The sequence below is a fragment of the Mirounga angustirostris genome, unplaced genomic scaffold, assembly GCF_029215605.1.
Source record: "Mirounga angustirostris isolate CCGP_5_RB_7025 unplaced genomic scaffold, mMirAng1.0.hap1 SCAF_2, whole genome shotgun sequence".
Lineage (NCBI taxonomy): Eukaryota > Metazoa > Chordata > Mammalia > Carnivora > Phocidae > Mirounga > Mirounga angustirostris.
Genome location: NW_026991710.1, coordinates 100,046,522 through 100,069,560, shown reverse-complemented (window position 1 = coordinate 100,069,560; position 23,039 = coordinate 100,046,522). Strand labels below are relative to the sequence as shown.

The window sequence follows — 23,039 nt, the reverse complement described above, 5'->3', positions numbered from 1 at the left end:
GCATCCCAATGCCAACACTCTTTGATCCACCAGTTGCTTTACTCCCACACTACTCCCCAGAACATCCAACACAGAGCTTGCAAGAGTGGGGATTCTCTTCCCACAAGAATAGTGAATAGTATTTGCTTATGGTTTTTTTTTAAATCACTAACATAAGGATGGGGTTGTGTTGTTATAGCAATTATGAGTTAGGCTTTGGAAGTTCTGTGTGCATTCTGCTCACCAATCTATTTGGTCCAACTCTACCAGCGAACTTGCCCATTGTACTCTTGGGGCCATGGAATTTACCTCTTCTTATCTGCAGTCTGTTTTTCCTCATTTTGTCTCTTTTTCCTACTCCTTTAATCTCTTTCTTTGAAATATCTACATGTTCCTCCAAATTCACTGTCTGAATATGTTGTTTTATTCAACTAAATTCCACACAATAGATTTTGCTTCTCAACAATGATCCAGAACACTTTTCCCTCTTCTCTAGGTTTCCATAAGCTTCTCTTTTCCTTCTTACTTTGTTATCTTTTTGTCTGTCTCTTTCTTTATATTCTGCCCTTTGATGGTTCTCATAATTCCTCTTAGTTTTTGAATGTGTGTCCACTTAAGCCTAGCATGCAATCTCTTCTTTCATCATCCATTTCTGCATAGAGGCTCCAATCAGGACTCTCCTTTCTTTGCTGATAATTCTGAAATCAGTATCTAATTATCTGAAGCCATAATCCCCCTGATCTGAGAATAGGCATTTACATATAGATATCTTATTAGCATCCAACATTCTCTCGCTCTACCTTATCTCTCTGCCCAGGGTCTAAACTATTACCATTAATACTCTGAGTCATCTTTGTATTCACCATTTTCTGGGTATCTGCTGTGTGCACTGGGATATTAAAGGTATAGAGAAAGCTGTGTCCTTACGGAATTGCCAGGTTTTGGTTAAAGGAGGACGGGGAAGATGGCACTCAAAGAAAAAATGGAGAAGGCAGGGGATTTTGTTGTCAGAGTTCCAGAGTGCACTGTGGAGAAAGCACAGGGGAGGTGTTGGGGAACGGGGGACTTGAATCAGAATGGGGATGTTTAGAGCTTGGATTCGGTCCAGGGGCAAGGGATGGTCTAAGAGAATGGGACTCATGGTGACTGAGGTAAATGTGAATTTAAAACATGGGGGGATTAATTCTGAAGAATTCCCAGAAGGAGGTAGAAAATCAGTTCTCATTCTAGCCTCCTTTATGGCTCTCAGTGTTCATGAATTGAGATGGGGAGGCCTTGAAGCTCTTGTCAGGAACCACAGCACTCTCTGCTGGCTTTTATCCTGTTGTGGGTAGAGTGACAGCGGGGGGGGGGGGGGGGGGGGGGGGAATGATCTCCCCAGGTGCACCCAGAGCTCTCTGCATCTCCCTGCAATCCTGCTGTGAGCACTGAAAAGAATTTTCTAAAGATGACTGGTAAATTGACTAAAAGCAATTACAGAAAAGGAATTCCAAAAATAGCCTAAGTAGTGGCAGCCTCACTGGGAGAAGTGCACTTTCGTGTATACTTGCTACATCTGAAGACTGCTTGCTTGGGCAAGAAAATATAAAAACTTATTTTCTCAGCAGCTGATAGGAAAATTCCTCTCAGAGCGGTGGTCCTCAGTCTTGCCAACACATAGAATCACTCAGGGAGTTTTTAAAATGATGCCTGGTTCCTACCCTTGGAGATTCTGATTTAATTGGTCTGAGTACCCAGGTATTGGATTTTCAAAAGTTCCCCAATTATATAATTTGTAGCCAAGGTTGAGAACCACTGATGTAATGCAAATGCTGACATCGCCGAGACATGGGCTATTGTGAAGATGAAAAGAAATAGTGGATATAAGGTGCTTCTGTAGCACAGCGCCTGCCCCATATGCCCACGCAAAGTTGCTCTATATTGTAAGGAAAAAATAGCTATCGGAGTTACAGTGGTTGGAGGATGCACAAGTCAGTTGTATAAAATAAAGCTAGACATGGAACTCTGAGGCAATTCTCCCATGATACTCAAGCCAATCACGTCTTTACTAAATAAAGCCTTGAAGTTTTTTGGAGGCTTTCAAGGTGGGTTTAGAAAGACGTCGAAAATGATTAAAATGTTGGGAGACCTGAGATATGATGAAAGACTGAAAGAATTATTCTCTCATCTGGAGAATAAAACTCTAGTTTTAAGTTAGCGCACCCCCACAGCAAGGTTTTCAGTCCGCGTTACCCAGAGCCTTGGTGGGTGTGGAGCAGGCAGGTTCCCAGGCTTCATCAAAACAGCTCCCTTCTCTCTTTTTAATAAATTCGGTTTTGCATAAGATTTCATGTTTGTAAAAAAGGATTTTACTGGAAGGAAGAAACTGGAGGGAAGGAGGGTAGGAGAGAAAAAAACACTCACTGTACATCATACAAAAATTTTAGGTGGGGGGCACCAAAGTGGCTTAGTTGGTTGAGTGTCCATCTCTTGATTTTGGCTCAGGTCATGATCTCAGGGTCGTGAGATCAAGTCCAGCAGAGCATGGAGTCTGCTTGAGATTCTCTCTCCCTCTCCCTGTGCCCCTCCCTCCACTCTCATGCTCTCTCTCACTAAATAAATAAAATCTTAAAAAAAAATTAGGTGAGTTTTTACAGATTTCAACCTGATAAATTGTGAAATGGGTTATTAAAGGAAGTTGTTGGGATGCCTGGGTGGCTCAGTCGGTTAAGTGTCTGCCTTCAGCTCAGGTCATGATCTCATGATCCTGGGATTAAGACCCCCGTCATCCTCATCTGGCTCCCTGCTCAGCAGGGAGCCTGCTTCTCCCTCTCCCTCTGACCCGCCTCCTGCATGTGCACTCTCTGTCTCTCTGTCTCTCTCCCTCAAATACATAAATTTAAAACAAAATTTTAAAAAGAAGTTGTTGAATTATTATGTGGTGAAAAGATCTTAATTTGGGGGGCCAGCTCAGAGCAGAGGGATTAGACTGGAACTTCTTCGGGTCTATTTAATTATTTGATTAGTGGTTAGAAAACATCACTTACAAGAATAATTTTCCGGGCGCCTGGGTGGCTCAGTTGGTTAAGTGACTGCCTTCAGCTCAGGTCATGATCCTGGAGTCCCAGGATCAAGTCCCGCATTGGGCTCCCTGCTCGGCAGGGAGTCTGCTTCTCCCTCTGACCCTCCCCCTTCTCATGTACTCGCTCTCTCTCATTCTCTCTCTCTCAAATAAATAAAAATCTTTAAAAAAAAGAATAATTTTCCCTTTTCTATAACATTTTAGAAACTTCAGAGTTCCTGCGGGAGATTAAATATGGTGAGACTGATATAAAATCAACAGTATTATGGGGCTTTTAAAAAACTTTTAACAGGAATGATGAAAGCTGTTGTCAAAGAATAGACTCACTGAAGTAGAGAAGTTTAAAAAAATAAAAGAAGTAAATCAAGAGAAGGCCCAACAACAGTAGTTTGGAAGTCAAATCAAAAATTGTGCCATAGGGCTAGCCTCTGGGAGATCTTCTCTTGAATCAATTATATGCACACTTTGAGAAAAGATTCCACAGTCAAGAAATTTACGAAGTTTTCTCAGGAGGCTGGAAGGTGGTAGTAACAGCAGTAGGATTTGTATGAGTCTCTACATAGGGCAACAACATTTTACAGTTAAAATAAGGACACAAAAGGATTTGGCAATGAGAAAATTTGAAAAATTTCATTGTTACTTAGGAGGCATAAAGAAAATTCCCTCTTTCATTTGCTTTTCTAGAACATAGCTTAGCATGTTCTTTGACCAGTGGTTGGTTTATTAGGATTTTTGTTTGCAAGTAGAGAAGCCCATCTTAAACTAACTTAAGAAAAGGGGGCGGGGGATATTCTGTCTCATGGAACTGAAAAGCTCAGGACTAGGTCTAGCTTTAGGCACAGCTGGATCTCGGTCCTCCCAACAGTGACTCCAGGGCTCTGCCATTCTCCCTGCCTGTGCCCAGCCTCACTGTCTTCTGTAGTGCAGTTTCATTCTTGGATTAGCTTGGTCAGTTCGTTTGAAAGATGGTCCTGGAGCTATTGGCTCATGTTTTCTTTGAAACTCCCTATTTCAGGGGTGCCTGGGTGGCTCAGTCGGTTAAGCATCCAACTCTTGGTTTCTGCTCAGGTCATGAACTCGGGGTTCTGGGATCGAGCCCCATGTCCAGCTCCACACTCAGCATGGGGTTTGCTTGAGACTTTCTCTCCTTCTCCCTCTGCCCTTTCCCCTTCTCTCTCTCTCTCTAAAATGAAAAAATAAATCTTAAAAAAAAAAAAACAACTCCCTATTTCAACTCAAATGTGTATCCACAGATAATTTTGTAGTTTCATTTCCTATTTTAAAATTAAGGACTGGGGCACCTGGGTGGCTCAGTTGGTTAAGTGTCTGCCTTCGGCTCAGGTCATGATCTCAGGTCCTGGGATCAAGCCCTGCGTCAGTCTCCCTGCTCAGCGGGGAGCCTGCTTCTCCCTCTCCCTCTGCCTGCCACGCCCCCTGCTTGTGCTCTCTCTTTCTCTCTGTGTCAAATAAATAAATAAAATCTTTAAAATTTTTTAAAAAATAAAATTAAGGACCGATTTCTAATGATTAATTCTGAAGTACTCAAGTGTTTAGTGTTTTTATCTATCTGGACAAGACTAAATTTGTTCTTCCTGTGGCTGTGTTTCTGAGAAATACGTCATCTATAGTACCAGGAACACTGCAGATTATTAAGGACTAGTGGAATTCTCCTTAAAATATAATGTGTTCTCATAACCTGGGAGAAATAAAAGAGATAGACAGTTTGGTGCAATGAAAATGAATATGTACTCTAGAGTGGACAAAATTGGGCTCTAATCCTGTTGCACAATTTATGACTCATAAGGCTAGTAACTACATTTCCTTGCATTCTGTCTGCCCCTATTAGGAGACCAAGGAGAGAAGTTATAAAATTATATCTGATGTTGCCCCCCAGTGGTCAATGCAGCAGCAGGAATTACAACAAGGATGCAAGATTTATATTTTTTTATGCTGTATTTTATCAAAAATATTAATGCATATCCAGTTTTTATGATTTCCCATTGTATTTCAGTATGAAGTGTGCAATATTTACACATTTCCACCTATAAAACTTGAAACAAACTTGAAGGTCCCTTTCAATGCATGCTTAAAAAATATTATTTGAAAAAAAAAAAAACTCCGTAAAATTGAGATGCATTTAATATCTGCAGTGTTCTTTGCATGTTGTCAAACACCGTGTTTCGCGTTAGGACAATTATTTTATTTCTCTTTGCTATGGTTTCCTCATCTGTACATTTGGGAAAAGCTATGCCTACCTTATAGGGCTGCTGTGAGAATGAATGACCCTGTGTGTAAAGCACCTGGCACTTAGTGGGTAGTCAATGGAAGGAAGCTGATTGTTGTTTACAGTTGCAAAGTATTACTATTTAAAATGTTAGGCATGTTTGTGCGTACAATAGATTTATAGCTAATAAGGATGACAGAGTTAAAAAACTGTAATTGCAATATTAATTTCTCAAAGACATCTGGTATGCATTTATATAAAACCACTATAAATAACCCTGTCCATGTATAACTTATTTTTGTTAATAAAGTCTTGAATAATTACCATGAAAATACTCCTATCCTCAAACAATGAAAATTCAAACTAATCCCTTGTACTCAGAAAACAGAAAAGAGTGTTTGCTTTCATTTATCTTAGAAGCAATTATACATCCTGAAAAGAGGCTGAAGTGCTAAAAGATTGGTTGGGGCTGATACAGATTCCGTAGTTCCTTGCCAGACTGGTGTATCTGCCCAGGACACTGCAGACTGGTAGGCACACGGTTGCCACACTGGTATTAATACAGAGCCATCCCCAAGACTCATGCCCCGGTCTTGTAATGCAGGACTTCCCCATCCCACCCCCAGGGAACCTCCCTGATTGTGAACCTAGGCGGCCAGTAACCTTGTGAACATTCTTGCTGTCTAGCTCATGGCCTGAAAAGGGCTCATGATGGTCCGTCAACTTGGCCACCGGAGTCAGGGTGAAACAGTGACAACAGCTCCATGACTGCTGTCCTTTGCTACCCTAGCGTGCTGGCACAGATGCTGGGATCTGGGCAATTCTGACTGCCAGAGCCTCACTCCGCACGGTAGAGAAGTGGGAATAATGATATCGAAATGAATGCCAAACTCCTAGAGCTTACTGTGTGAAAAGTATATTATCATGCCCATTTTACAGAGGAGAAAACGGGGGCACAAAAATGGGGTTAGTATATTAGTTATCTCTTTTGCACTGCAAACTTCTCAAACCTTAGTGGATTAAAGAAACCACTGTTTGGGGGCACCTGGGGGGCTCAGATGGTTAGGCGTCTGCCTTCGGCTCGGGTCGTGATCCCACGGTCCTGGGATCGAGCCCCGTGGTGGGCTCCCTGCTCAGCGGGAAGCCTGCTTCTCCGTCTCCCCGTCCCCCTGCTTGTGTTCCCTCCCTCTCTCTCTCTCTCTCTCTCTCTCTCTGTCAAATGAACAGATAAAATCTTTAAAAAAAATGAAAATAAATAAAATTTGTTAAAAAAAAATAAAAGAAACCACTGTTTTTTGTTTTTGTTTTTGATTTTTTTTGCTCGTGATTTAGTGGCTCAGCCATTTGGCTTGTCTCCGCTGGGCAGTTCTTTTGCTAGTCTCACCTGAGGGCCCTCATAAGGCGAGGTTCATCTGGCGGCCTGATAGAGGCTCACCATTTTCGATGATCTCAGCAGGGACAGGCTATCTTTGTCCCATGTGGTTTCCTTCTTCAGCAGGGTAGTCCCCAATTCTTTATGTGGAAGTACCGTGTTCCAAGAGAGTGAGAGCAGAAGCTTCAAAACCGTTCGAGGCCCAAGACTGGAAGTTGCTCCGATGTCACTTCCGTGATAAAGCAAATCATGGCACGGCCCAGATTTAAAGAGTGGGGAAGGAGGTCCCTCCACTTGATGAGAGACCTGGCAAAGTCACATTGCCCGGGGTGAGGGGGACAGGGTGTGGGGGAGCTTGCAGACAGTGACAGGGGAAATTGGAGCCTTTTTTTTTTTTTTTGTATTTTCATCACTTTTTTAAAGGATTTTTTTTACAGTCAACTTGTCAGTGTTAGAAACGTCCCTACACCAGTGCTATATTTAGATTGTAAACAGCAAAACTCTAAACATGCAGTTGGGATATCTGGAACCTCATGTAGATATAAGAGTAGTTAAGAGTAGTCATGCTTATGCAGGATCTAGTTACAATGTAGCTGTAAAGTGCGGCCTTGTCTTTGCCCCCTGCTCAAAATAAAGCTGTTACCTTTCTAGCCCTGTCCGCCCTGGTGCTTAGCAGCCAGGGATGCATGGTCTCAGACATGTTTACCAAGTAAAACACTGACTTGAGGGACGCCTGGGTGGCTCAGTCATTAAGCGTCTGCCTTCGGCTCAGGTCATGATCCCCAGGTCCTGGGATCGAGCCCCGCATCGGGCTCCCTGCTCAGCGGGAAGCCTGCTTCTGCCTCTCCCACTCCCCCTGCTTATGTTCCCTCTCTCGCTGTGTCTCTCTCTGTCAAATAAATAAATAAAATCTTAAAAAAAAAAAAGAATAGTCATGCTTTCCACTGTATCTGCATTTACTTCATAGAATCATCAGTTGTTTCATTATTTTTACTGCATTTTCTTTTTCTTTTCTTTTATTATGTTATGTTAGTCACCATACATTACATCATTAGTTTTTGATGGAGTGTTCCATGATTCATTGTTTGCGTATAACACCCAGTGCTCCATGCAGAACGTGCCCCCTTTAATACCCATCACCAGGCTAACCCATCCCCCCACCCCCCTCCCCTCTAGAACCCTCAGTTTGTTTCTCAGAGTCCATAGTCTCTCATGGTTCATCTCCCCCTCTGATTTCCCCCCTTCATTTTTCCCTTCCTGCTATCTTCTTCTTTTTTTTAACATATATTGCATTATTTGTTTCAGAGGTACAGGTCTGTGATTCAGTAGTCTTACACAATTCACAGCGCTCACCATAGCACATACCCTCCCCAGTGTCTATCACCCATTAATCTATCACATTTAGGACATTGCTCATGCTCATATAAATAGGAAGTGCTGCTGCCGGGATTTGCAAGCAAGAACTGTGCTTCTGTGTCGGGCTTTTCACCACAGCAGCTCTACCGGAATGGGGCATGATTTCTGTTTCTGCAATGCGTTGTTCCATCCCCTGCTTCTACCCTGTTTGTGCACAATGCTGCTTACCCAGTTAGACCTCAGATACTCTATTTCTGGGACCTGGAGGACAAATTTCTGAAATGAAGAGTTGTCCTGGTCTTTTCCCCAGAAATCTCCCTGAGAATGGACTCCTGCCCATGGACTCTCGGTGGCTCTGTGCACCTGCCTGCTGACGCCTGCACCTTAACACACACATAGTCATAGAAGTCCATATTGACTCAGGTTTAGGAGTCCTGTCAAGCCAGTCTACAGATTGAGCTTGGCTTTTTAAAACTTTTCCTTTACTGCATTATCTATAAACAATAAAGAATTTATTTTTATAAGGAGGAATTTTATCAGGTCAAAATCTAATCTAAGTATCAATATAAACCTGATCCAAGCAGTGATTTCCTCAGTGGGTCTGAGGAAGAGACAGTGGAAATGTATTTTAAGAGGACAGTTTTACTTTTTTATAAAAAGGCAGGGTGATGAAACCTTGGAAATTGGCACTGATCTAATGCTTAAAACAAATTAAAGGAAGACTTAATGAAAGAAAACTTCACTCTGGGCAAGATGTAGATCCTGTTAAATTTTTATATTACCTATCAATAAATCATTAGGTATAAAATACAGATCTTCACACTGTGTTTGCAAGATGCACAAACAGCTGACTAATTCAGTGAGCACACTTTTCAAATTAGATTTTCAGTGGTGAGGAAATAATGCATGTGAATTTTATGACTTTGAAGATACAATCTATTTGTTTATTTTTGTTTCCTCCACTAGAATATGAGCTCCATAAGGTCAAAGACTTGATCTCTCTTGTTTATCCAGCACTTAATTGCGCAGGAACAGAAAGCTCTCAATACCATAGAGTAGGTTCTCAATAAATATTTTTTGAATGTATTGAAGTATATCACCTTATTTGTCATTGTACTAATATTTGAGGCTTTTAAGAAATCAGTTGTATTTATTTTGGGGATATACAAAAGAATAAGATTGTATTTATCTTTTGTATATAGTCCCTTTTGGTTGCAAGGAACAAAGATTCAATTTACCTCAAATAATTGGAGTTCTGGCAAGCCTATTTTGTAGCAGTAAAGAAGAGGGGGATCTCTTGAATTTAAGGACAGTAACAGGTAGGTCTCCTGGAAATTGAAGGGGGATCTAAAGCAGAAGCTGTGTGGAGCTCAGCATGAAGAATTCATCAATCTCCAGGGCTCAGCCATAAATGTGACTTTGGTCCACTGCACCAGTGGACGAAGGCTTGCTTATTAAGTCTGATTGCTTTCTACTACCATCGTGTGCAGTCTTTCAGTTTATTCAATCTTTTCCTACCATATTATCTGCCACCTTCTGCTTTATATTCTTGGAAAGCTGAATAAATCCTAGTGCTCCAAGTGTCAAATTCAAAGAGCCTTAGTCCAGTGACTAACACTAGTGTAAAATAATTTTGATCTTTACTTAACATGTCTCAAAGAAATTTTAAGAGATTTTAATTCATTACTCACAAGACTGTTCCTTAAAACCCCTTTCTTCCATTTCATTCAGGTCTTTACTATTACACTTGGTAGTGTTCCACAGAACACTTTTCACCTTGCAAAGATCACGTGTCTTTTCAGGTCACCCCAGACTGTAGACACAATGTTGCCACACTAATATTAATACAAATCCGTCACTGACTCATGCCCCCATCTTGTAATGCAGGACCTCAAGGTCTCTCATCTTCCCCATCCCACCCCAAGGAAACCTCCCTTGACTATGAACATATGCTCCAGTTCCTGTGGACATTCTTGCTGCCTACTTCCTTCCCTCCATCCTCATCAGCCTATCTCCTTCTTCATTGTTCTCCCTATTTCTAATCCTTCTCGCTCCTTCTCTCTCTTTCTTTCTGTCTTTCTCCCTCCGCCTCCCACCCTTTTTCTCTCTCTCTCTTTAAATCTCAGTCTTACTTATGCAAATATCCCATCCTGATATCTGACCCAAATTATTCTGCACAATCTGGTGAATAAAATGGCCCATAGAGGGAACTATCCAATAGGCGTGTCTTTTAGTTAAGGAGAGAAGGGTGGAGGAGAGAAAGAAGCTAGGAAAACTCATACCCTAATTTATCCCTGTTTTATTTGTTTGTCTTTAGATTTTCTACTTTCTCATAACCCTTGTGGCCCCCACTCTTACTCATGGCTTTGTTCTGAAGAAAAGATTCACACAGCCATACTCTCAGTTTCGAAAAGGAAAAAAAAAAAACAAAAACACTTTACTGCTATTGTAAAAATCTAATAGAAACAGAAAGAAGAAAAGGGAAATCTACGCATAGATGAGAGCAATAGTAAGCAGTAAAGCAGAATAAGACAGAGTTACATCAAATGGAGTACTTACAACCTCATCAGCTGGGGAAGCCCCATGGAGATAGCCAGGCTGGAGTCTGGTTTGAGAGGCCTGGGTGGAGCGTCCTCTCCTCAGGTGAGACTTCCAACTGACCATTCCCATAAGGGCCATATTTATGGGACAAATGACAGGGCCTGAAGTTGAACATTTGTTCGTTAGCCTACGTGCAGTTTGGAGCGGCTGCATTTCTGTGTCATCACGTCTTTACATCTTCAAGGAGCCTGGGCTAGGTGTGCAGATCCCATTCTCGGGGGACAGCCCAGCTTGGAGCCGGAGGGGAGGTTAGGCAAGATTTACAACTCTTGGCATCCAGACCAAGAGGGCCAATTTTGACCCGGAAGCCAGCTAATGTCAACTAACCAGGCTCCCAAGGACACTCATGCAACACAAGTCTCACAAACAACATTGTTTAGCCTGCTTGTGTTTATGCAAGTCGCAGTGGTCGGTTATGCAGGACAAATCACAGAAATCCTCATCCCTACAATACAGGCTTTTCTGTATAGCCATTGGCTTCATCTCACAATGCATCCTTATTCTATTTGCTACATCCTAGCCCAAAGAGAAGGAATTTGACTGGCTTAGACTTTGGGTCCAATATGGTTCAATCAGTAATGGGCTAGGAGGAACAGATGGCTTCATGTGACCCATATAGGGCTTCTCCTTCCACAGAGCTGGAGAGAAAGGTCACTACTTTAGCCTGGCAGGATTGGCGGGAGGTAAGATGTAGTTTGGGCTCCTTCTTTAGGAAATCCCTAGAGGCTGCAAAATGTACTAGGCTTGCATGGATTGCAGAGACGTTAATTGACTAATTCATTTCTTTTAAATTATCTGTGGCATTCTCAAATTTTTTAAGAACAGTTCTCTGTAATATATTTGCAATGTTATTTCAATAACAATGATGAGATTTTTAAGTCCGCTAAGTAGGAACCTTGGTTATTATCTAAATTGGCTTTGCTTTATCCTTGTCAGACTTCATTTTCAATGGTCTTTCTTGTAATAAACATGTCAAAGAAAGTTTTTCTGTATTTAAAGTAACTCTGTATACCTGCACTTTTTTTCTTTTCCTGGGGAAAGGTATATAGCAAAAAGTAAAAAAAAAAAGAAAGAAAGAAAGAAAGAAAGAAAGAAAGAAAGAAAGAAAGAAAGAAAGAAAGAAAGAAAAGAAAACTTTTAAGAAGGGAGAGAACTGGGGAAAAAACATCCACACTTTTCTAATGTTGTCAGAAAATCTTGACTTATAGATGTTACTAACAGATGGGAAACTGACTATATGAGAATGGAATTTGATTATCTTCCATTAAAAACCTTCAGGAAATCTCTAACAGAAAAAAATTATTAAGTGAGAGGCATGCAAGTCAAAATTCTATACGGAGCTATTTGGGTTCTGCATGGCTTCTATACATCTTTTCCCCATGTTTTCAGCTCTTGGTAATAGCAACGTCAAGTATTACAGACAATTGAAGTTATTAATTTCTTTTAAGGTACTGACATAAAGAGGTAAATAAAAAATGACTGCTTCACTGGTAACTAGAAGATACTTTATTTGGGGAAAAACTGTACTGGTTCTTATAATTTGAAAAGGGAAAAGAAGCTCCTTGTCAGAGAAGCAGCCTAAGGGAAGGAGAGGCTGCTCCTTTACTAAAACAGTTCTGCCGGCACAGTAGGTCTTTAGGTCAAGTAGTGGTAGGACCCACTTGTGGCCCAGTTACCTCGGTAACAAAAATGTTTGTGTCAGGAAATAGTGTTCCCTAGGAGCAAAACAGTCTTCAATATACTGTGTACTTTTCTGGCCACTTAGAATCTGCTCCATGGACCAGCAGCATCAGCATCACCTGGAACCTTGTTAGAAACAGTCTCAGACTCCATCCCAGAACCTACTGAATCAGAATCTGTATTTTAATGAAATTATCAGTGTGATCCCTATGCACAAGGAAGTTCAAGGCTGGTTTATAATATACCATTGCTGTGTTCCACTTTTGCCTCTGAGGAACTCAGGATAGATTATTTTGACCAATGGTGAAAGGCTACCAGTTAGCAAATAGATTGGCTAAAACTTCTCTTTAATTATCTATTATACCATAGAGGCAGTTACTACAATAACCAGGACTTATGTCATTACAGCTTATTTTTCCAAGTCATCATTATACCGAGAAGGGCACAGAATTTAATACACAATCAGCTGTACTTGTGGGCTTGATTTATTGATGACAAAAATCAAGCTGACCCTAAATGGGTGAAAAATTCCTGAGTAAATAAGCTTTTATGAAACGGATTACTCTGGTTTTCAGAAATTACAATTTTCCTTAATAAACCTCTAGGTTATTGAATGCTTTTTCTCCTTTCTGTAACCAATGTCCGGGTTTTCACAATGAAATCAATGGGATTTTATTGTCAAAGTATATTCTTTAGATGCTGAAAGACCTTTTCCATTTGTTCATTTATTCACGCATTTACTCATCCAACTATTATTTATTGAATATAGTAATAAGCCAGCCACTACGTTGAACTCTAGAGACAAGGGTGAACAGTACACCATGTAGATATTGTAAAGGTTTTGAGAGACATCAGGCTTCCCGGAAAATATAAGTTGTTCTGTAGGCCTGGACTTTAGCATTCAAAGGGGGAGTGGTGAGAGATGAAACTGGAGAGAAAGGAAGACAGATCATGAAGAGCCTTCTAGTGCTATGTTAAGGAGTTTGAATGTCATTTTGGAGCAGAGGCATCTCTGTTCTAGGGCAGTGAATTTCGAACTAGGAGTTGCAATGTCTTAATGAGTCAGGAAATTATTTGGTTAGTCAGGATTAGCAATTGAGAAAAAAAAATATATTAGAATATAGAATATCAAAGAACATTTACATGGTAAAACTTTTGGGTGTGTGTGTGTGTGTGTGTGTGTGTATATCTATATATATACATATACATATGTATATATATACATATATATATACACACACACACAGAAAGAAATACTTTTACATGTGTGTATGTATATGTGTAATGGAAAGGTATTTCTCATTATTGTAGGGTTTGGTCAAATCCATTGCTGGAAAGGGAGTCTGGTTAGAGCAAGTACAGTTGACCATGAACAGGTTATAACCCAGCAGGATTCAGCAACACCATGATTCGGGCTTATTGCTACACAGTGACTATACTTCAGTTCAGCCAACTCTCACAACTGGGTTACTAAACTGGAGAAATTGATGATGCAATTTATAAGGAACACAGATAATTGAAACACTGATTTACCTCTGGTTAGTTGCTAATAAAGTAGTATTTTATTCCTCTTGGAATGTGTGGGTATAAATGAGACTGTGACAAAGGAGAACTGTTTAGATTAGATTATGGCAGAAGACACAAGTGGTGGCTAAGTGGAAGAATGGCTGTCTTACATAGGATTTTTGCCTAGGGCCTCCTAGCTCTCTGTTTTTTATTACTGCAATAAAAACAGCTTTTACGGGAAAAAAAAAAAGTTTGTACTCTTTCTGGATACTATATTTTAATTTTTAGACTGTGTGAAGTTAGAGATCAGTAAATTATAGCATAGGAGCCCCACCATTCAAATAAATTTTAGAAAAACATTACCCCAGGGGCACCTGATGGCTCAGTAGATTAAGCAGCTGCCTTCAGTTCAGGTCATGATCTTGGGATCAGGGGTCCTGGGATGGAGACCTGTGTTGGCTCCCTGCCCCTCGCCTACTCGTGCTCTCTCTCTCTCAAATAAATAAATAAAATCTTAGAAAAGAAAAGAAAAACATTACCCCAATAAGATTTGAAAAATTAATGTTTGGAAAAACAGGGTGGGAAAGCAATAGGAAATGTGAAGAATATAGAGATGAGATGTAGAGAAGAAGGAATGGAGATAATCAACATCTTTAAGTCTAAATATACACACAGGCAGAGAATAAAGTTGTATTAATTTGGCAAGTAGTGAAGTAATTTAAAAGAATAGCATTGATGCTTCCAAACCTTTGAGATACACTGAATACTCACTTCTTTGTAAGGCCTGCACTAGTTCTTCAAAACCTGTGATTTGGGGGCTGTTTTTCAGGGTGGCAAAGAGCATAGACTCTGGAGCCAGACTGCTCACTGTATCACTATGGAATATAGGAATGACCTTAGGGAATTTGCTTTAGTCCTCATTTCTTTCTACAGCTGGAGATAGTAACAATTTCTACCTTACAGTGTTGCTGTGAGGACTTTATGGCATTCATGGCTTGAGTTAATGCTTGCTAGAACGGTACCTAACACACGGTAAATGCTCAATAAACGTTACTAGAGTGGAAGTTAGTCCTTTAGTTTTGAACATCATCATCAGTGGCTCAGCCAAGGACACTTCTGGCTGGTATAGGGTACTAAACAGGGACAAAAGAAGAGAGAGCAGAGGAGAGCAGAGATGGAATTTCAGGCTGTTGCAAAACTCCAGAAGTTAATGAGAGCAGTGCAGAGAAAGAGATGAAAGATAACATATTAGTCAGGCTTCTCTAGGGAAACAACCAATTTTATTATTATTATTATTATTATTAGAATTGGCTTATATAGTTATGGAGCCTGAAGAGTCCCACAATCTGTTGTCTGCAAGCTGGAGAGACCCAGGAAAACCACTGGGGGTGATAGTTCAAAGGCCTGAGAGCCAGAGACCCAATGTGTAGATTCCAGTCTGAGTCTGAACCGCTGAGAATCAGGGACCTCCAGGGTAGAAGAAGATCAGTTTCTCAGCTCAGGCAGTCAGGCGGAGAGTAAATTCAACCTTCCTCTTTTAGTTCTGTTTAGGCTCTTAACAGATTAGATGCCCACTCACATGGGGAGGGCCATCTGCTTTACTCAGCTCACCAATTCAAATGCTAATCTCTTTTGGAAACGTCCTCACAGACACAACCAGAGATATTGCTTAACCAGATATGTGGGCATCCCATGATCCAGTCAAGCTGACATCAAATTAACTCTATAACAAGAATTCATCTATATTCTGTCTTCTCATTCATTCATGCATTTGTTCATTCATTCACCTATGGGTCATATACTACTTAAGGCTTTTTGAATACAGAGCAAGACAAAACATAAACACTCTCAGCTGTTCTTCACGGAAAGAGAGCAGACATTAATATTCCACAAATAAACACTTCATTACAAAGTAGTATTCCAAACAATTCAGTTTGAATACAGTCAAGGATAAAGGAGTCAAAATATTTAAAAACCAAAAGCAAAATGTTGAACTAAGGTTGATTGAGAAACGACAAAAGAAAAATATGCATTAAAACAATATTGGCAAGTAATATCTAGAATGTTGTCTATAGCTTTTTGCTTTATTACCCTAATGTTTAATCTGGGCTCATTTAATTCTATTATTTGAAAGTCTTATTATTGCCATTAGTGGAGAGGAAAAAAACCAATTCAGTTCTTTTTCTAAAATAGTATTTGTGCTATTAGAATAATGAAAATTAGAAGAAAAATACCATAAGACACAATTTTACTGTACTGAACTTGTTTTCTGGCACAAATGTACACCCAGAAAATTCTTCTTATAAAGTAATTGAAGGAAGCACTCTGAGCAGAACTACAGAATTAGTATGAGATTTGGCTCCACAAAGAAAAACCTGAAGGTTTTGCAATCTGTTAAGTCCCTACTCATCCTAAATCAAAGTCTTTCTGGGGATCACTCCAGCCCATGTACGCACAGAATGCCAGTTGTCTTTCATGCTGCCACGTTCTTAAATATGTAAAGGCAACTAAGGATTTGTAGACAGTTTGAAGAAAGTTTGCAGAATAAAAGGGAACAAGACAGATAAATGAAATTAGAAGAAATGGATTATTTATAAATATATTTAGAAATAAAACTCTAAGTAGTATTTTTATATTTACAGACATATCCTGAAAAATGTCTTCTCATTTAATATTTTCCCAGTGGAATTAGTATTTGTTTTGTTTTGTTTTTAAGTAGGATGTGGAACCTAATGCAGGGCTTGAGCTCACGACCCTGAGATGGAGACTTGAGCTGAGATCAGGAGTCAGATGCTTAACCAACTGAGTCACCCAGGTGCCCCCAATTTGTTTTTAAGTCTTGAACTTCTACAATAAATGTGTCATTCAGCACCACAATTTTTAAGCTGATGTTTACATAAGAAAAACTTATGTCCCCCAAATTAATAAAACATTTTAAACAAAAAAGATACGTCGAAAAATTCTTGAGCTATCTTCCAAATATAGTTGGTAGAACATCAAAATTACAAATAGATGTTTTGAAAAGCATGCCTAGTGTCCACAAAGGGATGTGTGTGCCAAATGTTGCTGACATCGGAGGAAGCATCACATCATTTTATACATTCTTTGCAATTGAGCCATTCTTTGCAACTCTTTGTTAACTCTTGCAAAGAAGACTGGCTTTGAGAAGAGGTGGATGAAGAAGATGTTGAAGAATCCTTTAAATATCATGCTGACAAATTAACAAGTACTGAACTTGTTTAGAATATCAGTTGGGGGGGCGCCTGGGTGGCTCAGTCGGTTGGGCAACTGCCTTTGGCTCAGGTCGTTCGTGATCCCAGGGGTCTGGGATCAAGCCCCTCATCAGGCTCCCTGCACAGCAGAGAGCCTGCTTCTCCCTCTCCCTCTGCTACTCCCGCAGCTTGTTCTCCCCCCATCTCTCTGTCAAATAAATAAATAAAATATTTTTTTAAAAAAGAATATGAGTTGGAAAAGTTAATCACAGTGATAACCTGGAAAGCATATAATTAAACCACTAGATATTGCTTGCTGAAAATAATTTGGTAATTATTAATGATAATAATTATCTTTGAAGGTGGTGGAGATATTATTGCTTGATATTTCTTATAATGACATGCAAAGAATTCTATAAACATGAACTCGAGGAGAGTAAATAAACTCTGTTCTGCCTCCCTGAAGATCCATTTAGGACTCCCTACCTCAGTATAAGAGCGATAAAGAATCTGTAAGCTTTTGAGTCTCATAGTTTGCCTGAAATTGTACCTTTGCAACCCAGTTTACCCATGACATCACTTTTCACCAATGACAATGATTATACTCAAACCCCCTCTGCTTTCAAGTTTCTGGGCTGTTCCTTTCTTCATGAATAACAGAACATCCAAGGTATTTGTCCCACTGTTGTTGCAAATTTTACCTTCATTTTTCTAATTTATTATTTATTATTTATTATTTACTATTTATTAATGTTTGCTATTTGCTATGCCTTCTTGAAAAAGAAATATTTATGATGCACCATGAAAATGCTGATACAGAGCAGCATACATACATACCATTTGATTACAACCATTCTGTTTTTGTGTCAAGAGCATTATTTTAAACATTTTATATAGTGAATGATGGTTTTACTGTGTTTTAGTTACAAGTTACACTTGAAATGTGTTGGAAATTTAACTTGGCTCTTTAAATAATGGGAAATAGGCTACCAGTGCACATTTCACACAGAATATCTCCTTTTCACGAAGGAGTTACCAATGTTGAGTAGGAGATGTCTGGATTTAAGGAGATACTGACTTCATAAATCATGAGGAAGTTTCTCTGAAAAGAAACACTTTTGAGAATCAGAAAAAACTCTTAAAAGTGAAAATATGACTGTTGAATTAATATGTAAATTATAAGAGTTAGAAGACAAAGACAAGTGAATCTCCATAATGTGGAGCAAATAGACAAAGAGAATTTATAAGGCAAAAAATATATATAAACAAAAGTGGTAAACATAAGAATATCAATCCAGGAATTCCAACATCTGATTAATAGGCATTCCACACAATAAAAGCACAGAAATAAAAGAGTAAGAAGTCTTGAAATTCTAAAGGTGCAGACAAGGCCAAAGAGAAAGAGTAAAAAATGACACATGCTTCAGAAATTCCAATTTTTGGAATTTGGAACACAAAATTCCAATTACAAAGAGATCAATAAAAGCTTCCCAATAGTAAAGCAGGATACTTGTAAGGGAGAAAAAATCAGATGGACAATAAAAATGCATTCACGCTAAAAGTCAATAAAGCAAGGTCTTTAATATTCCAAAAGAAGATGATATTGAATTTAAAGTCATATTATAGCCATTTTCGGATATGCAAGAGCTTAAAGAGCTTACTTTAAAATCATTATTTTGAAGAAATTACTTGAAAAATATTCACATGAAACACAAGAAATAAGAAGCCATGAAATTAAAGAAACAGTGGAGAGGAATCCAATGAGAATGAATTTTAAGATAATAGCTATACAGCAGTCTTAAAAAAAAAAAATTAAAAAACTTCAGTCATCAAAATTGGAAGTCAGTAGGGGCACCTGGGTGACGCAGTCAGTTAACCATCTGACTCTTGGTTTTGGCTCAGCTTGTGGTCTCAGGTTCGTGAGCTTGAGCCCTACATCAAGCTCCATGGAGTCTGCTTGAGATTCTCTCTCCCTCTCCCTCTGCCCCTCCCACTCATGCTCTCTTTCTCTCGAAAATAAATGAATAAATCTTAAAAAAATTTGTTAGTCAGTAGTCTTCTAGAAGAATCTTAAAAGAACAAATATTGATGAAGTCCCAATAGTTCATTTTTGCTTTTGTTTCCCTAGGCTTAGGAAACATATCTAGTAAGAAATTGCTATGGCTGATGTCAGAAAGGTTACTGCCTGTGTTCTCCTCTAGGATTTTGAAGGTTTCCTGTCTCACATTCCTGTCTCATCCATTTTGAATTTATTTTTGTGTATGGTGTAAGAAAGTGGTCCAGTTTCATTCTTTTGCATGTTGCTGTCTAGTTTTCCCAACACCATTTGTAATTGATTTGCAGTAAATATGCTATGTGAAAAGTTGAGATATAATAGTAAGAGTAATGAGGATGATGATGATGGTGATGATGACAGCAATAAATGTAGCTAACATTCATGAATGCACTTTTACATAGTGCTAAGCACTGTTGTAAGCACATTATACTTATTATTTCATTTAATCTTCTAACAGCTATATGGGACAAGTACTATTATCATCACCTACTTTAAAGATAAGAAAACCCAAGACACAGAGAAGTAAGATAATTTCCTTTAGGTCTCACAGTTAACTAGTGGTAGATCCAGGATCTAAACATAGGCAGTAATTCCAGAGGTCACACTATAAACCACTAGAATGTGTTGAAAGAATGTACATGTTTCTTCTTCCAAATAGAAAAAAATGCAATAAAAAACTCCAGGAAAAATTGAATAAACAAAAATGCTCTGCAAGAAAGTTATGGCCCAGATTAAAATATGGCATACTTTAGAGCAATAAGTAAGTTAACAAGGATCATAATTATAAAATCAGAGAAAAAGAAATGTATTTGGAACATACATGTTGGCTTTGTCATTATAATGTTTAGTCATAATAACGAAAATGCTGTTTATAGTTTTAATCTTTTATAATTAAAATGTAGGTCAAGTGGAGAAGACTTAATATGGCTATGAAACAGAATGGAAAGCTATCCTGGTTAATAAAGTAAATGTAAAGGCAAGCTGACAGAAGTTTGAAGGAAGAAGAGAGAAAGAAAAGGAGGAAGGAGGTGGAATATCATTATCTTGCAAAGTGGGGAACAAGATAAACTGTTGGAAGTTGATAGGCCAGTGAATAGGATTTTAAGTATATTACTGTATGAGTCTAAGATAGAGGAATCTACATGCAAGAATTTAGGAAATAATCTCCCAAAACCTTTCCAAAGGAGTTATTGAAGAGTGTTATTACTACAAGAAAATTAAAAGCTGTAGGGAGAAGGAATAAGAGGTGATAAAAGTGAACCAAAAGCCCATCTATCCTAGAAGAAAGTCAATATATATCATGTAAAATCAGTAAATGAAGAAAAGGCATCTAAAGCACTTTGTTTCAAGATGTGAAGTTACCTGGTAGAAGAATTAAAAACAAGTAGGTGTTGGGGACTAGGACAGCAGGTGAACAAGGGTGGGCAGAGACCTATTCTTTTTCATTGTAGCCCTTCTGATTTTAAACCGTATGTTCATAATTCTGTGATTTAAAAGACATTTTTGGGGGTGCCCAGGTGGCTCAGTCAGTGAAGCATCTGCCTTCAGCTCAGGTCATGATACTGGAGTCCTAGGATCAAGCCCCACATTGGGCTCCCTGCTCAGTGGGGAGTCTGCTGTCCCTCTCCCTCTGCCCCTCCTCCTCCCTTCCCCCACTGGTGCTCTCTCTCTTGCTCGCTCATTCTCAAATAAATAAATAAATAAAATTAAAAAAAATAAAAGACATTTTTAAAACGAAAGTGACAAAAACATACTTTGCACCTGAAAATCTCCCAAAAAGAAATCTCCAGGTCCAGATAATTACACTGGAGAATTCTATGAAACATTTAAAGGATTAATGCTACCTTTACACAAACTTTTCCAGAAAATTTAAGTGGAGGGAACAATTATTAATTCATTTTATGAGGCCTTTATTACTCTGATAAATCAATCAGAGAGAGACAATACAATAAAGGGAAAACTGTAGGCTACTATCTTTCATGAACTCAGATACAAAAACCTTAGTTTTTAGCAAGCAGAATCCAACAACATATAAAAAGGATGATCAAGTGGGATTTATCCTAGGTATATTAGACTGACTCAATATTGACTCAAAATTTATTAAAATAATCAATGTAATCTACCATAGCTAATCAATGTAATTAGCTAAAGAAGAAAAATCATATAATCATAGCAATTGGCAGAGGAAAAACATTTTACAAAATCCAGGACCATTCATGATAAAATTCACAGCAAGTTAGAAATAGAAACTTCTCGACTTGATAAAGAAAATGTAAAATGTAAAAACCTACAACTAGCACCATATTCAGTGGTAAAAGACTGAATACTTTTGTTCTAAGAGCAAGGATGTTTGTTCTCACTACTCTTATGTAACATAGCTCTCAGAATTCAAGCCACTGCACAAAGGCAAAGAAAGGAAATAAAAGACATACAGTTTGGAAAGGAAGAAATAATACTATCTTTATTTTCAGGTGACATTATTTTCTGCATAGAAAATTCCAAGGACTCTACCAAAAACTCCTATAATAAGTGAATTCAGCAAGGTCACAGTATACAAGATCAGTGCACAAAACTCAATGGTATTTCTACATATTAACAAGTAACATTCAGAAACAAATGAAAAATACAATACTACTTATAATTAATCCAAAGAAAATGAAATACTTAGGTATACCATGAAACAAAACATACAGGCCCTATATGCTGAAAATTGCAAAATGCTAATAAAGGAAGTCAGAGAATACATAAGTAAATGGAGAGACATACTATGTTCGTGGATTGGAAGACTCGACGTATTAAAGATGCTTGTCTGGTTTTGGGATCAAGGTAATTCTGGCTTGAATGAGTTTGGAAGTTTTCCTTCCATTACTATATTTTGGAACAGTGTCAGAAGAATAGGTATTAATTCTTCTTTAAATGTTTGGTAGGCCCCCCCGGGAGGCCACCCAGCCCTGGACTCTTGTTTGTTGGGAGATTTTTTGATTACTGATTCAATTTATTTCCTGGTTATGGGGCTGTTCAGATTCTTGTTTCAGTTTTGATAGTTTATATGTTTCTAGGAATTCATCCATTTCTTCCAGATTGCCTAATTTGTTGGCATATAATTGCTCATAATATTCTCTTATAATTGTTTGTATTTCTGTGGTGTTGGTTGTGATCTCTCCTCTTTCATTCATTATTTTATTTATTTGGGTCCTTTCTCTTTCCTATTTAATAAGTCTGGCTAGGGAGTTTCAATTCTTGTTAATTCTTTCAAAGATCCAGCTCCTAGTTTCATTGATTGGTTCTACTGTTTGTTTGTTTGTTTTTAATTATTTCTATATCATTGATTTAAGCTCTGATTATTATTTCCCTTCTCCTGCTGGATTTAGGCTTTATTTGCTGTTCTTTTTCCAGCTCCTTTAGGTGTAAGGTTAAGTTGTGTATTTGAGACTTTTCTTGTTTCTTGAGGAAGGCCTGTATTACTATCTACTTCTCTCTTGGGACCACCTTTGTTGTATCCCAAAGGTTTTGAACTGTCATGATTTCATTTTCATTTGCTTCTGTGTATTTTTTTAAATTATTCTTTAATTTCCTGGCTGATCCATTCATTCTTTAGTAGGATGTTCTTTAACCTCCATGTATTTGTGGTTCTTCCAAGTTTTTTCTTGTGGTTGATTTCAAGTTTCATAGCATTGTGGTCTGAAAATATGCATGGTATGATCTCAATCTTTTTGTACCAGTTGAGTCTGTTTTGTGATCCAGTATGTGAACTATTCTGGAGAATGTTCCATGTGCACTTGGGAAAAATGTGTATTCTGTTGCTTTAGGATGAAATGCTCTGAATATATCTGTTAAGTCTACATCTGTTAAGTGAAGGTCCAGTGTGTCATCCAAAGCCCTTGTTTCCTTGTTGATCTTCTGCTTAGATGATCTGTCCATGGCTGTGAGTGGGGTGTTAAAGTCCCCTATTATTACTGTATTATTATCAATGAATTTCTTTAAGTTTGTTA

The 23,039-nt window shown here is 38.6% G+C and overlaps 1 protein-coding gene and 1 non-coding gene across 2 annotated transcripts in view; both read left to right on the top strand.

The window, feature by feature from the left end:
• Window positions 1-23,039, top strand: part of QRFPR (pyroglutamylated RFamide peptide receptor) — a 44,849-nt gene that overhangs the window by 4,314 nt on the left and 17,496 nt on the right. The gene's annotated exons all lie outside the window — the stretch shown is intronic.
• LOC123849166 (small nucleolar RNA SNORA63) lies at window positions 7,206-7,336 on the top strand. The gene has a single exon (XR_006791992.1). It is a non-coding gene; the product is annotated as a small nucleolar RNA SNORA63 (small nucleolar RNA).